Consider the following 13279-nt stretch of genomic DNA (forward strand, 5'->3'; position numbering starts at 1 on the left):
ACTCTCTCTTGTTATGGTCCTATGCAGGATTCGGGGGGGAAAACCTGCGGCTTTGACAGGATGGATCAAGAGGCTGGCTTTGGTACCCAGGCGCAATGATTGATTTGAGATCTGTGCAGGGAAGGCTTGGAGTGCTTTGAGCTCATGGCTTCTTAACATGTCTAAACCACCCAAATTTGAAAAGGGCTCGACCCTTATGCCCCAAATGGGTCAAAACTTCTGACCAATATCTAGCCATTTTAAGATTTAGGTCAAAAAAATTTGACCCATACCCATCCCAAACTAAGAAATCCTTGCCCTTGCCTGACCCAAAAGAAAATTAGGTTTGATCAGGCTTTTCAAGTTCAGCTAATTCTCTTTCACCTATTAAGAAAGTTTTTTCGGGTGTTCAAAATGTTTGCTTATAACAATATTCTATACAAATTATAAATTAAGAAAAATGATAGGAAAGAAAGCTGGAAACACTATACATTCACCACATGTGATTGATGCAATTTTGATTACCATAATTGGCTTTAGATTATTACTAGAAGTCAAACTACAATGTTTTAATTAAACATAAAAAGCTTAATTATTTACATGCAACTAATATGACTAATGCAATTGCAGTGAATACACATCACACATTTTTTGTGGCACTACCTACTTATAATTCTTCTTAGACTATTTTACTTCAGTTAGAAAATAACTAGCTTCAACTACAAATGTGAATGTTGTATGTAATATTATTGGTCATTATTAATTGTTTGTTAAGATGTTGGAGTAAACAGATATGTAATATGCATGCTAATTTTTTATTTTTCATTTTTTCCCCTAATTTCCTTCCCAATGCTTGGAAGTAAGTTTTTTAGATTATTCTTTATTTTTTAAAAATATTTTTCATAGGTTCTTTTTACAGTATCTTAATTGATTTTTTCTTGTTATGAAATAAAATTAATAGAGTTGAAATCTTTCATTTGTTCCACTAATTTCCTTCTCCATTCTTCTCCTAATTGGATAAAAGTTTGTCATATTGATTTTTATATTTTTTAGATATTTTATAGGGTGGTTTGACAAAGAAGCAAGTAAAGAATGTAAAGATAAACAGTTTTTTTCAAAGGGAATCCTATCCATATATAATCCTCAGTTAATACATATCAATAAATATTTTTAGTTTTGATATATTATATTTTTTAAGAAAAAATATATTAATATTTTTAAAAATATAGCATTAGTTATTGGTATTTTTTTTTCATAACTTCGTATAGGTTCATCATATTCGTAGAGGAGCAAACTAGGTGGCAAGGTCTATTTTTCACTTAGACAAATTACCTTTAGCAAAGCTAAATCCACAAAAGAGATAGGAGTAAAATTCAAGCAAAATTATGAGAAGACATAATTTCATTGTACAAAGTCCATTTAAAAGATTTCTTACATCTGCTTTTAAGAGAATTCAATTACATTTAGTCAGTGCAAGATCACTTTACAAAATGAAACTGTTGAAGCACAAAACTGATAGTGACCCAATGAATACAAGCTTTCTCACTTGTTTCTATTCGAGTAGAACCTATTTACTTGATAATCAACATTCTTCCAGTTTTAAGGAGACGACAATGTGAAAAAAAAATAGGAAGCCCCAAAATGGAGAACCAAGTGACAAAGTGTGGTCCTACCTTCACATGTAACTTAGGATCATCTTAGAAAAAATGATCCCACTGCAACAAGGGCTATGAAATTTGTTATAGTACATAAACCATCCGGACTATGTTTCTCGTCGGAGGCCTCTCTTTTTGGAGATCAATTATAGACCTTTTAGTCTATAATTAAGTTATGAACTAAATTTACTAGATGATTCTGATCCAAGTAGATCATGAGATGGCAATCGAGTTGGGTCAAATCAGATATGGATTGGACTGGATTCAAGATAGATCAAAAATCGATCAACCCAAAATGTAGATCCGAATCTAAAGTTGAATTAAGCTAAACCAGATTGTGACAATTAATTTTCCAAAAACCAAGTTACTAGAAAAATCAAAACTTAAAGAACTGTAGTGTCAAATGGGTGATCAGTTTATTAAAAAATGTTTTTATTGAACTTGTTGAAAGACATCATGTCCGTAAGGCAGTAAGTGATCTCATGGTTCACGAGTTTTAAAAGTCATCAATTGTTTGAAACATGTCCAATCTCAACTAAGACTTGGCAACAAATTATCCCATATTAAAAAGGAGATGATGAACAATAGGATTCATTTATATCAAAATAGAAACATAAGAAAGTTAGTGGTAAACCTGGACTCCTAATTCATTAAAGGTGAATTAGCGTAAAATTCAAATAAAAGTTATCATCCTGATTACTTGAGATGAACATATTAACAAACAACCTACATAAAGGTATTTCTGACTTACTTTTTAAACCTTAGTCAATAACAATATAAAAGATAGATCACAAGTTTTAAGATTATATTGATGAAATCTTGATATGATAAAATCCAATGCAAGACTTTCAGACATACCAGTAACACAAATTAATTAAACAAAATAATAACATAACACATATTAACACCCTACTAAATCATACCAATGTTGGTCTATACCCATATGTGTCAGCCAATCTAATTTTCATTAGCCAAATAAACTATATAACAGCAAACAAACCAATTGATATGAGCCTTTTAAACAGAAAAAAGATATTTTGTACTTGACTATTATTTTTCTATGACATTTTTTGTGTGTGCAAGTCTATATGTATTGAACAATATATTCGACAGCCACCTCAACTGAATAAATTAAGAATCCTTTTTCTAAACTATGTTCCTTTTGTGGACCGGATTACTAACAGAAACCAAACTTTTTTTAATGATCTTTTTCTCATTATCATTCAATATCTTTCTAACATAAATTTGACGAAATACTTTTTTTTTTTTTCGTTAGAGGACGGATTACATCTTTGCCGTACCATTTTGCTCACGACATTCAGGTGAGAACGAAGCCCCCCATGGTCATAGAGGACTAGGGGAGTAAGGTAGGGGAAGAGAGAGACGATCGAGAAAACTCGTGCGATGAGCAGTATCATGATGGAGGAAGCGATGAGCAGTATACTCCTAGATAGAAAATCAAGAACAGCGGTGAGCAGTATCCTTGAGCCAAGCCAAGCACAGGTGATGCATCTGGACATAATTGTTAACAATATTAATCTTTCTTGTGACATAGTTGACCGCAAATAAGATTTTATCAACTTTAATTTTGAAAAACTTCTTTCAACAGAAGCAATTGTTATAGGTATTGTTAACAATATTCTGTAAGCAATGTATGCATTTAGAAAAGAATCTGTTTTTTTATAAAACTTAAAGTATCAATAGGGGTACTAGTTTCTGTTTGTAAAACTTCTTTTAAAACTTTTAACTCTGAAAACAAATCAAGACCATCAATATCAGAATATTCACCATGCTTTAAAAAGTTTTCAAGATTAAGACAACACTTTTTCAAATCATCTTCATTCAAAGATTTTAACTTTCTAAAATTAAACAAAAAACCAAAAATATTTTTATATATAGTAAATTGTTCAAACCTATTTTGAATTGAAGAAATAGCTTGATCTACTATACATAAAAAGTAATCAATTCTAAAAGATTCTTCAGCTGATCTTGCTGTTCATCAACACTATTTTTATCAAAATATTTTTTTCTACAGATCATACGTTTTTCATGAAATGTAGGTTCTATTTCCATTTCATTTGCAATTTCTTTAGATGAATTCAAAGCATTCATGAATCCATTTTCTCTATAACTTTTCAAATAAGAAAGAAGACCTTTTAATTGATGTATAGCAACATCAATATGCATGTCTCCAGATTGTAAAATCTTACTAACTGAGTAAACATCAAACAATATATCATGTCAAATATTCATGCCTAATAAGAATTCAAAATTTTCAATCTCATATATAGCTAAGCATGTGGCTTTACTCTTTATTTTAGGATCTTCACTAGTTTCCGCTACTTGAACTAAAACATCTCTTATTTTAGGAGCTTGGTTTTTAATTGCTTAGACACTTTCAATACAACTTTCCCAACATACCTGTGACAAGGGTTCAAGAGTCAATGTGGATATATTATTTTGAAAAATTTTCCATCGTTTTGTAGAAGAAGAAAATAAGGTATAAATCTGTTGTATCACTCCAAAAAAAAATATAGCTTTAGAACATGAGTTAGCAGTATCACATAATACTAAATTCAAGTTAAGACATCCACATGGTGTGTAAAACGCTCTAGGATTTATATCTAATAATCTTTTTTATACACCTTGATGTTTTTCTTTCATATTAGACCCATTGTCATACCCTTGTCCTCTTATATCAGTAATTTCAAGTTTATATTTTTCTATTATATTTATAAGTTCATTAAAAAGGCCTTTTCCAGATGTATTATCTACTTCTAAAAATTCTAAAAAATATTCTTATACTTTTACTGGATTTATTGAAGTATCTACACATCTTAAAATTAAGGTCATTTGTTCCCGATGGCTTGCATCAGGAGTGCAATCAAGTATTACAGAAAAGTATTTTGCTTCTTTAATTTTTTTAATTATTATAGCTTTAATTTCAGATGTTAATATTTGAATTAATTCATTTTAAATATTATGACCTAAATAATGATTGTGAATTTCACCATGTTGAATGCGTCAAACATGTTTTTGCATAATTGGATCAAATTCTGCAATTATTTCAGTAAGACTTAAAAAATTTCCATTATTGTTTTGGTAGATATTTTTGTTCTTTCCTCGAAATGCTAAATTATTTTTTGAAAGATTTTTCACGACAGCAATAATTCTCAATAGAACTTTTTTCCAATGATCTTTCTCTTGGTTTATTTGTTCTTGGAGACTTTTATCAATTGTCTTATTTTTTAGTAATCTCACTTCTGAATCAATCCACCTATTCATGCTAATGATATGTTCATTAGTTATTTCATGACTTTTGAGCTTGATACCTAAATTTTTCCAATCTTTAGTTCCTTCATTGACTAATTGACTCATGCTAGCTAGGCTTTGAATCAAATAATTTACAACAAAAACAATATACCCTATCCAAATCCTTCGAATACACTAACCATCTTCTATCATATTTTTCACCATTAGGTAACTTACGAATGTAATGTATCGTAGAGAAGTGTCTATTGTTTTCATCCTTAGGAAAATGAAGATCATAAATGTCTAATTGGACCTTTTTCCACTATTAAGTCTCTCAACTTTGTATCAATATTTTTTCATTGAGCAGAATCATATAAATTTGTAGGAATATAACTACTTTCACAATCTTTTTCCTTGTTTATCCAATCTCCATCTGATTCTTCATTGTGCTCTTCACTAGATATTGTTTCAATAGATGTTTGACTACTACTATGAATTTGGTTGTCAATTTTATTTTGTTTTGTTCTTTTTATGTCATTTTCTAACTCTATTTCAGATGCATGCTCTGTTGTTAATTCTTGAGTTGAATTTGATGTGGTTTTTTCTTTGTTTATGACAACAAATCTATCTAGAGCTCCTTTTTGAGATTGAATGAGTTTATCGATTTTTCTTTTCTTTTTGAGTTTTTCATACCCACATTCATATTTTCTATTAGATATTTTAATCTAAAAATAATATTATCAAATAAAGTAATTAAAAAAACACCACAAACAAATTAAGATATAAAAAAGTTGAAAATGATAAAATTTGATTGTGTCAAAAAAAACAAACTTAGGTTCTGACAAGCAGTGCCGAATTTGATGGGGAGAAGAGGCCGAACCGCCGAAATCACAACCAACCTATAATTAGACCCAAAAAAATAATTGTGGTGTCTCTAACTTGACTAAATCAAAATTAATTGGACCAAAAAATTAATCAGTTGGCCATATATTCTCTTGGCTTTTTTCATTATTGTATAACATTAATTGCAATAAGCCAATAAGGCAATAACAACAACCGATGGCATATGAAAGAAATCCCTTTATATATAATTGTTTGGTGATCACAGTACTATTAGATAATAAAATAACAATCAACAAATATTTTTATGTGAAATAGTTAGTGAATAGTGATTAGTCAATAATTCAATATAAAACTCACCACTGCGGTCTGCGACACTGCCTGGGATTTGCTTTTGGCCTTTGGGAATTGGGATTTGGGAATGGGGATGCTAACGGAGGAGCCGACGAGGCCGGAGCCGCGGAGCGGCGGAGCCCGGAGGTCGGAGCTAGAGTCTAGAGAGGAGATCCGGCCGGCGGCTCGCCACTCGCCACCGTGACACCGTCGTTGGGTTCTTGCCTTCTTGGAGCCGGAGGAGGAGCCAAGGAGGACGGTGGCCTTTAGAAGTTTAGAGGCTAGAGCGGAGCCGAGGACGGCGAGCAGAGTTGGAGAGGAGATCCGGACTCCGGAGTCTGAAGCAGGGGCGGTCGAGCCTCAAGCCGTCGACGGTCGAGCCTCCCGGCTGCCGGTAGAGAAGGGAACTAGGGAAGGGCTGAAGAACTGAAGTGAAGAAGCACTGGGGGCCCGGGGGGAGAGCCGGAGAGGAGAACGGAAGGTACGCTCTTTTTTTTTGTTTTGAAGGGTTCTGAACAAAAAAAAAACATTAGCGGAGAAGGGGGAAGAGTCGGAGAGAAGGGGGAGGACCGTTGCCTGTCTCAGCTGTCGTAGGCTTGTAGCTATGCCCGTCGCCCAGCCGTAGCCTGTCTCAGCAGCGTAGCTGTCGCCTCGTCGGGGAGATGGGGATTGGGGACGCACTGTAGCGGGTCAGCAGCATAGCCGTTGCCCGTCACCCTGCTACTCTGCCAGCTTTCGGATGTGAAAGCTCAAAAGAAAAAAAAAAACTCTCCACGAGTCCACGGGCAGAGCGGGGCGGGGGCCTTCCATGAGCCGGGGGCCGGCGGTCGCCTAAGGCTCGAGCCGGCACTGCTCACAGGAGTGAAGAAGCTTCCCGTTGAACAAAGTTTTTGAAGGACCAGAAAGCAACACTTTTAGATGATGTAGTGGTATTTGTAAAAAATCAGAATGCTATTTATCTTGGTCCGAAAGCTGAGAAGGTTTATTTAGAAAAAGTTTTATTTTCGAGCTTCTCCTCAAAAGTTGTTTTGATTTTAATGAGATTTTTTTAATGACTAAAATACACACCAACAAATCTCATAATTGCACCTTATATTATATCATATTATATCATGATTATTATTATACTATAAATAGAATATAATATAACAATAAATTAATATTATATTATATTATATTATTACATTATAATATATTATATTATATTCTATTATTACATTATAATGGTATTTCTTAGCAATTTTGACTGCGATTTCTTTGTGAAATAAAAACTAATTAATTTGGAGCTAATTTTTTTCCTTTTTTTCTCTTTATTTAGCTAAACAACAAATGCCAAAATGTGCCATGTTTAATATTTTTCGAGGTTAATATTGTCCTTGATTTTTTTTCTGCGGCATCATTATCTTCTCCAGACCGACCCCAGTAAAGCCTGTAAGGTGCTACCCTCGGCGAGGGCATATATTCAAAGACCCTAAGCCTTGATACTCTGCCAAATCGCAGTGAATTTAAATGACAAATCTTAATTTCATGGCTTCCTTTGGAATGATGTTATCATTAGCTAACATTTATCAAAGGTGAGACATCACATTGCGTACGACCCCAAACACGAATGGGCACAGGGATGCTGATATTTCCCCTAACCATCATCTATGAAAAATAAAGCAAAATAAAGAAACAGTACTGAAAAATCTTAACTATTTTTGAGAAAAGCCATCAAGACACCCAAGACCATAATTATTCCAGGCACAAAAACACGGCCAATAAATAAATTTTTGATAAATATACTGAATGTAACGAGTTTGACACAAAAATCATCTGCCATTTTCAGCATCAGCACCAATGCCAACACCAAGTAGCCAAGTTCATGATCGCTATACTTCCCACAAATCATGGGCGGATATTAAGGCACAAAACTGGATGAGAAAGTCACATAGCTGAAAGGAGGTCGACAATCTTCGAGCATCATATCAAATTTCAAACAAAAATCATCAGAAGTATCTGCACACAAGACCAGGTTGCAGTTGCTACCATCAGATAAAAGCTAACATCTGAACCAACGCTTCATTCTCAGTGAGAGACGAGAGAATGACCGACGCCACCGTACTGTCTCATAACGGGAAAAGTTGTTCTTGCCACTTAGGATATGCACGATTATACAAGCTCATGCAAACAGTACTGTCATGCTGCTGAATCACACCATTAAAGACGCATTTCATAGCTCCTGGAAAAAAAAAGAAAGAAAAAGAAACACTGCACATTATTCTTTTCTTTGTTGTAGTAAGAGTGCGCACTTAAAACTTGAGGTTTATTGTTGCAACGAATTGAAAGCACCCTACCGTGAGTACCAACAGGTTCCTTTATCCGACCATGGCGACCACATTTGGTCCAGACATCTACAGGCTGTAGAAATTAGAAAAATATATTAGAATGGTCTCACTTTGAAACACCAGTCAAAACACCATGCATGCTATTAAACTGAGAGCAGTATTTGACTTGACTTTGACAGTACTCTTTGGGGGTAACTGCAACAACAAAAAGAAGCAGAACACTTTAACTTGCAACAAAGCCATAACAAAAATGACATCAATGGACAAAATGCAGAAGCATACAAAATGAAGATTCTAGGGGTTGCTCATTATACTTTATTATTTTGTGACCATTTGCTCATATTGCACACGCAAGAGAAAAAATTGAAAATGCAAAGCAATGACATCACTTTCAGTTTATGAAAAAGTGAATTTTTGCCCTTCAAAGTACAATCTGAATCCTAAAAGACATGGAAATCATGCTTTTGAAAAACGAACAAACCCCTCCATATGAAGGAGGTTTTACGGTTCAAATCTTGGCAGCATAATTTCTCAAGTATTTAACCTGGATAATTCTAACAGGCAGTACTCCTGTCGTTATTCCCATAAAGGATCGAGCACCATTTCCAAGGTTTTAGAATGTGGTGCATGCAGCTACATAAGCAAATGTGGCCCCCTGAGGTCTTGTGGACCTGGCGAGAAGCTTTGGAGGCGAAACGGCTCTTGTGAGCGTTGTTGACCTGACTGCGAGAGCCCCCCATGGAGGACCAGGGGAATAAGGTAGGGAAAGAGAGAGAAACCCTAGGATTTTTGCTTGCCCCTTGTGGTCGTTCTTGTCCTCCGGCGGTGGCGGAGGTCGATGGCAGATTGCTTCCCGCTTGCGGTCGTTCTCGTCTTCCGGCAGATCGCTTGCCCCTTGCCGTCGTTCTTGTCCTCTGGCGGTGGCGAAGGACAATAGCAGATGGCTTGCCCCTTTCCGTCCTTCTTGTCCTCTGGCCCTCGGCTCGATCGCCGGATTCTGATTGATCGCCGGGAGAGAAGGGGTCGAGAGTGGGAGAGCGGACGAAAAATACCAAGGAGTCGAGAGTGGGAGAGGGGACGAAAACAAGCGTAGGGGCGCTATATATATATATATAGGCAACGGCACCATCAGACGCAATGTGAAAATAAATTTGATTAAAATAATAGAAATAGTAATTAGGTCATTAACAACTGGTGTGACGTCATAAAATCTGTTACAATGGATTTTGATGTTTCTGTGGACTTAATTTATCCATGTACATGCTCTAATGTCAAAAAGCCATTTACTGCCACACAAAAATAACTTGAGAAAATTCTTGAGAGAGCTCTCGCAATTGCTCAATTTTACTTCAGTACAAATACAGAGAGAATTTTTGTGTGCCTGAGTCTAAATCTAGAAATATCATTTAACCCTCCCATGCCACATTAGGGGAACGAGCTTGCTCCTCGGGCTGTTCATCAAACATACCCAAGTATACATCAAAAGTTTGTTAAAAGTATTAATCAATAAGGATGAAGTTGAGAAATTACACATGAATCTAAGCTGGCTGTCTATGTGCAAGAAGAATTAGGCCCAGTTTGGTTAAGGCCCAGTTGAACAAAGTTTTTGGAAACCAGGAAGCAGCACTTTTGGATGTATAGTGGTGTTTGTAAAAAATCAAGAAGCTATTTTCGTTTTGTCAGAAATTTGAAAAGATTTACTTAGAAAAAGTTCTATTTTGGAGCTTCTCCTCAAAAGTAGTTTTAATTTTAATGAAATTTTTCTGATGACCAAAATACCCACCAACAAATCTCATAATTACATCTTATATTATATCATATTATATCATAATTATTATTATACTATAAATATAATAAATTAATAATATATTATATTATTACATTACAATAGTACAATTTATTATATTATTGTAGTAATACATAATTATAATATAATATATTCCCATAATTTATTATAAGCATAATATAACATGCAATTACCATCATAATTTTATATTATTATTATTATTATTATTATTATTATTATTATTATTATTATATTTAATTATATAAAAGATAATATAGTAGATTATATTATATTATATTATATTATATGATTATATTATAATAATATTATATTGTTATTAAATATATATATAATAACAATATAATATTATTATATTATAATATAATATAATTTATTATTAGATTAGATTCTAACCCATTATATTATATTATATTGCTATATTATAGTATAATATTATTATATTTTATTATAATATAGTTATAATATTATTATTATTATATTATAGCTAGTAATATTGTACTATTAATGATGGATTACTATATCATATTATATTATATTATTATGTTATAGTATTTAATATTATATTATATTATATTATAATAATATTATACAAAATAATAATATTTTAATATGTAAACGGTTATCAAAGGGTGGGGCTATATGACGTGCCCGTGTTAAAAGCGCTCGAAGCACGCCAAATTTTCTCTGGATTCCTTTGAGGGTGCCAAGGTTAACCAAGGTCTTGGTCTTGGCCGGTTAAATTAGGTAATTCGGCCAAAATACAAAGCATCATGATCTCTAAGACTGCAGCCATGCCTATGCTTAAGATGCGCGAGGCTTATGCGCTTGCATGGCTTTACCAAATAAGCAACGAAACGGAAGAGATTATGCCCGAGCGCGTCACAGTTTTGGTCTCCCCTCTCTCTGGTTCTCGTTATTGTTTCCTTTCTCTCAGTACTCTTTCTATCTACGTCGCTGCTATTCCTATCAGAATTAGCTAGGAATCCTCTTAATTTTCTTTCCCTGTTTTAACGTGTAGATCAAATATAGTACGAACACCAACCAGTTCTACACGAAGTCAGTTCCTTCTTTGTTTTTCTTTTTTTTTAAAATATATATCTGAACGCTATAAAACGCTTACGCAACCATGCCGCCGTCGTCCACCTCCTCTCCCGTCGCACCGAGTACGCCATCATGAACAATCACCATCTCTCCGCCTGCTCTTCCTCCACCTTTTCCAACAATGGTCGTAAGAGATCTTGCATGCACCTCCACCTTCTCCAACAATGGCCATAAGAGATCTCGAACAATCCCATTGGAATTGAATCGCAATAATTTTTTCTTTATCTCATCACAGCATACGGTTGGATCTTCTTCCACTGCCAATGAGAACGGAGAGGACGATCCTATGACGAAGTTGACATTAGCGTTGCCGGCATATAGCTCGAATTGCAGCGATTTCTTTGTCTCATCACAGCATCCGCCAGCGACGATTGGATCATCTTCCGCTGCCAGCGAGAGCGGACAGGACGATCTTATGACGAGGTTGACACCGGCATTGCCGGGATATGGCTCGGATCCGCGTAAGGTCTCCGACACCACCAATGAGAGTCGAGAGGACAATCTGACGTCAAGGCTGACGCTGACGCTGGCATTGCCGGGGTATGGCTCGCGTGAGATCTCCAACAAGAAGAAGGCGGCAGCCGAGGTAAAGATAGAGATGAGGAGAGAAAAGTCAGACTAACAGAGGGGAGAGGGGGCCATCAATCCAAATTGGCATTAGCCAAGAGTTGCAGAATAAGTTTCAAGACCGAAGAATAAGTGTAGTAGCCATATCTAGAAAGAGATAGAATGATGTTACTTTTATATTTATTGTTTATTTTTATTCGTTACATAGTTGCAATATTATACTTGTTTTTTATTTTTATTTGACTTGATTGTGCTGGAGTTACTTATATTCACAAGCACCTAAATAGTGCCTAATTCGGTATAATTCGGTACGAAATCGCGGTTTCCTGAACTGAAGAATGTGAACCTTATATAATCAATAGAATAGAACAGCATCTTTAGTGAAAGAAAGAGTGGTTAGGTCAGAAGCATCGAGCACGCACTTCAATCTAAACAAGCAATAAGCAAGATGAATCTCTTTTTCTTTCTATTCTATAATAAATGAAATTATGTAATCAGGACTAAAGCACATACATATGGAGAGGTGCAAAGAACAGATGTGCCAGTTAAATGATAATAATTACCAGGATCTGCCAGCGGTATTTGATTGAAATAGTGCGGTACGAATTACTTTCATCATTTATATACCCCATCTTAATACAATAAGAAGAAGACGTTATAGTCACTTCTAACTTCATCCAATCAACTAAAAAAAAATTGCATGAAAACTTAATTTTTTAAAAAATTAATAAAATTATATTGGAAAAATTATTATATTAGAAATTTTATGTCTTGTTTTCTCTTCGACATATTTCATTGCTCTCTTGACTTGTATGTCTAATCCTATTCTTTTAAATATGGTTCACATTGTTCAACTCTTATTCTGATCGAAAGAAAAAAAGAAGGGATCCTCTGGGTGTATACGCTGAGTCGCTCATGCGGCATTACCACATCATAGGATACGTAGCAGTTTTGGTCTCCTTCCTCTCTCTTGTTCTCATCATTGTTTCCTTCCTTCCTCTTATTCTTTCCATCTACATAATCTTCTCGTTTTTCTTTTACCTTCCTTAACATGTAGTCCATCTCATCATTGCCATTCTCGACTAATGTTTAATTTTATTTCCGGTTTAAGAGATAATAGAATTGAGTCAGCAAACTGAGACAGCAAATTGAGATAAACAACAGCCATCTACAAAGATGACAATGCTGCTATCTAGGAATAGAGCAGAATAAGCACATCCCAACTGTATAAATAAATTCATTACTTCCATTCCCGCACGTCTTATTATACCCTTCATGACGACGGAGGAAGTGTTAATGAGTATGTGCTTTTGTCGTGCCCAATCTTTTTGCATCTACTACATGGAGGTCGTTGACTCGTTTCCTCATATTGTCACATCTTAAGATTCAATACGTACTATGTGGACACTCATGTCTAT

The sequence above is a fragment of the Phoenix dactylifera genome, chromosome 18 (genome assembly GCF_051530095.1).
Source record: "Phoenix dactylifera cultivar Ajwa chromosome 18, Ajwa_hap1_PhDact_Kaust_v1.1, whole genome shotgun sequence".
Taxonomy (NCBI): domain Eukaryota; kingdom Viridiplantae; phylum Streptophyta; class Magnoliopsida; order Arecales; family Arecaceae; genus Phoenix; species Phoenix dactylifera.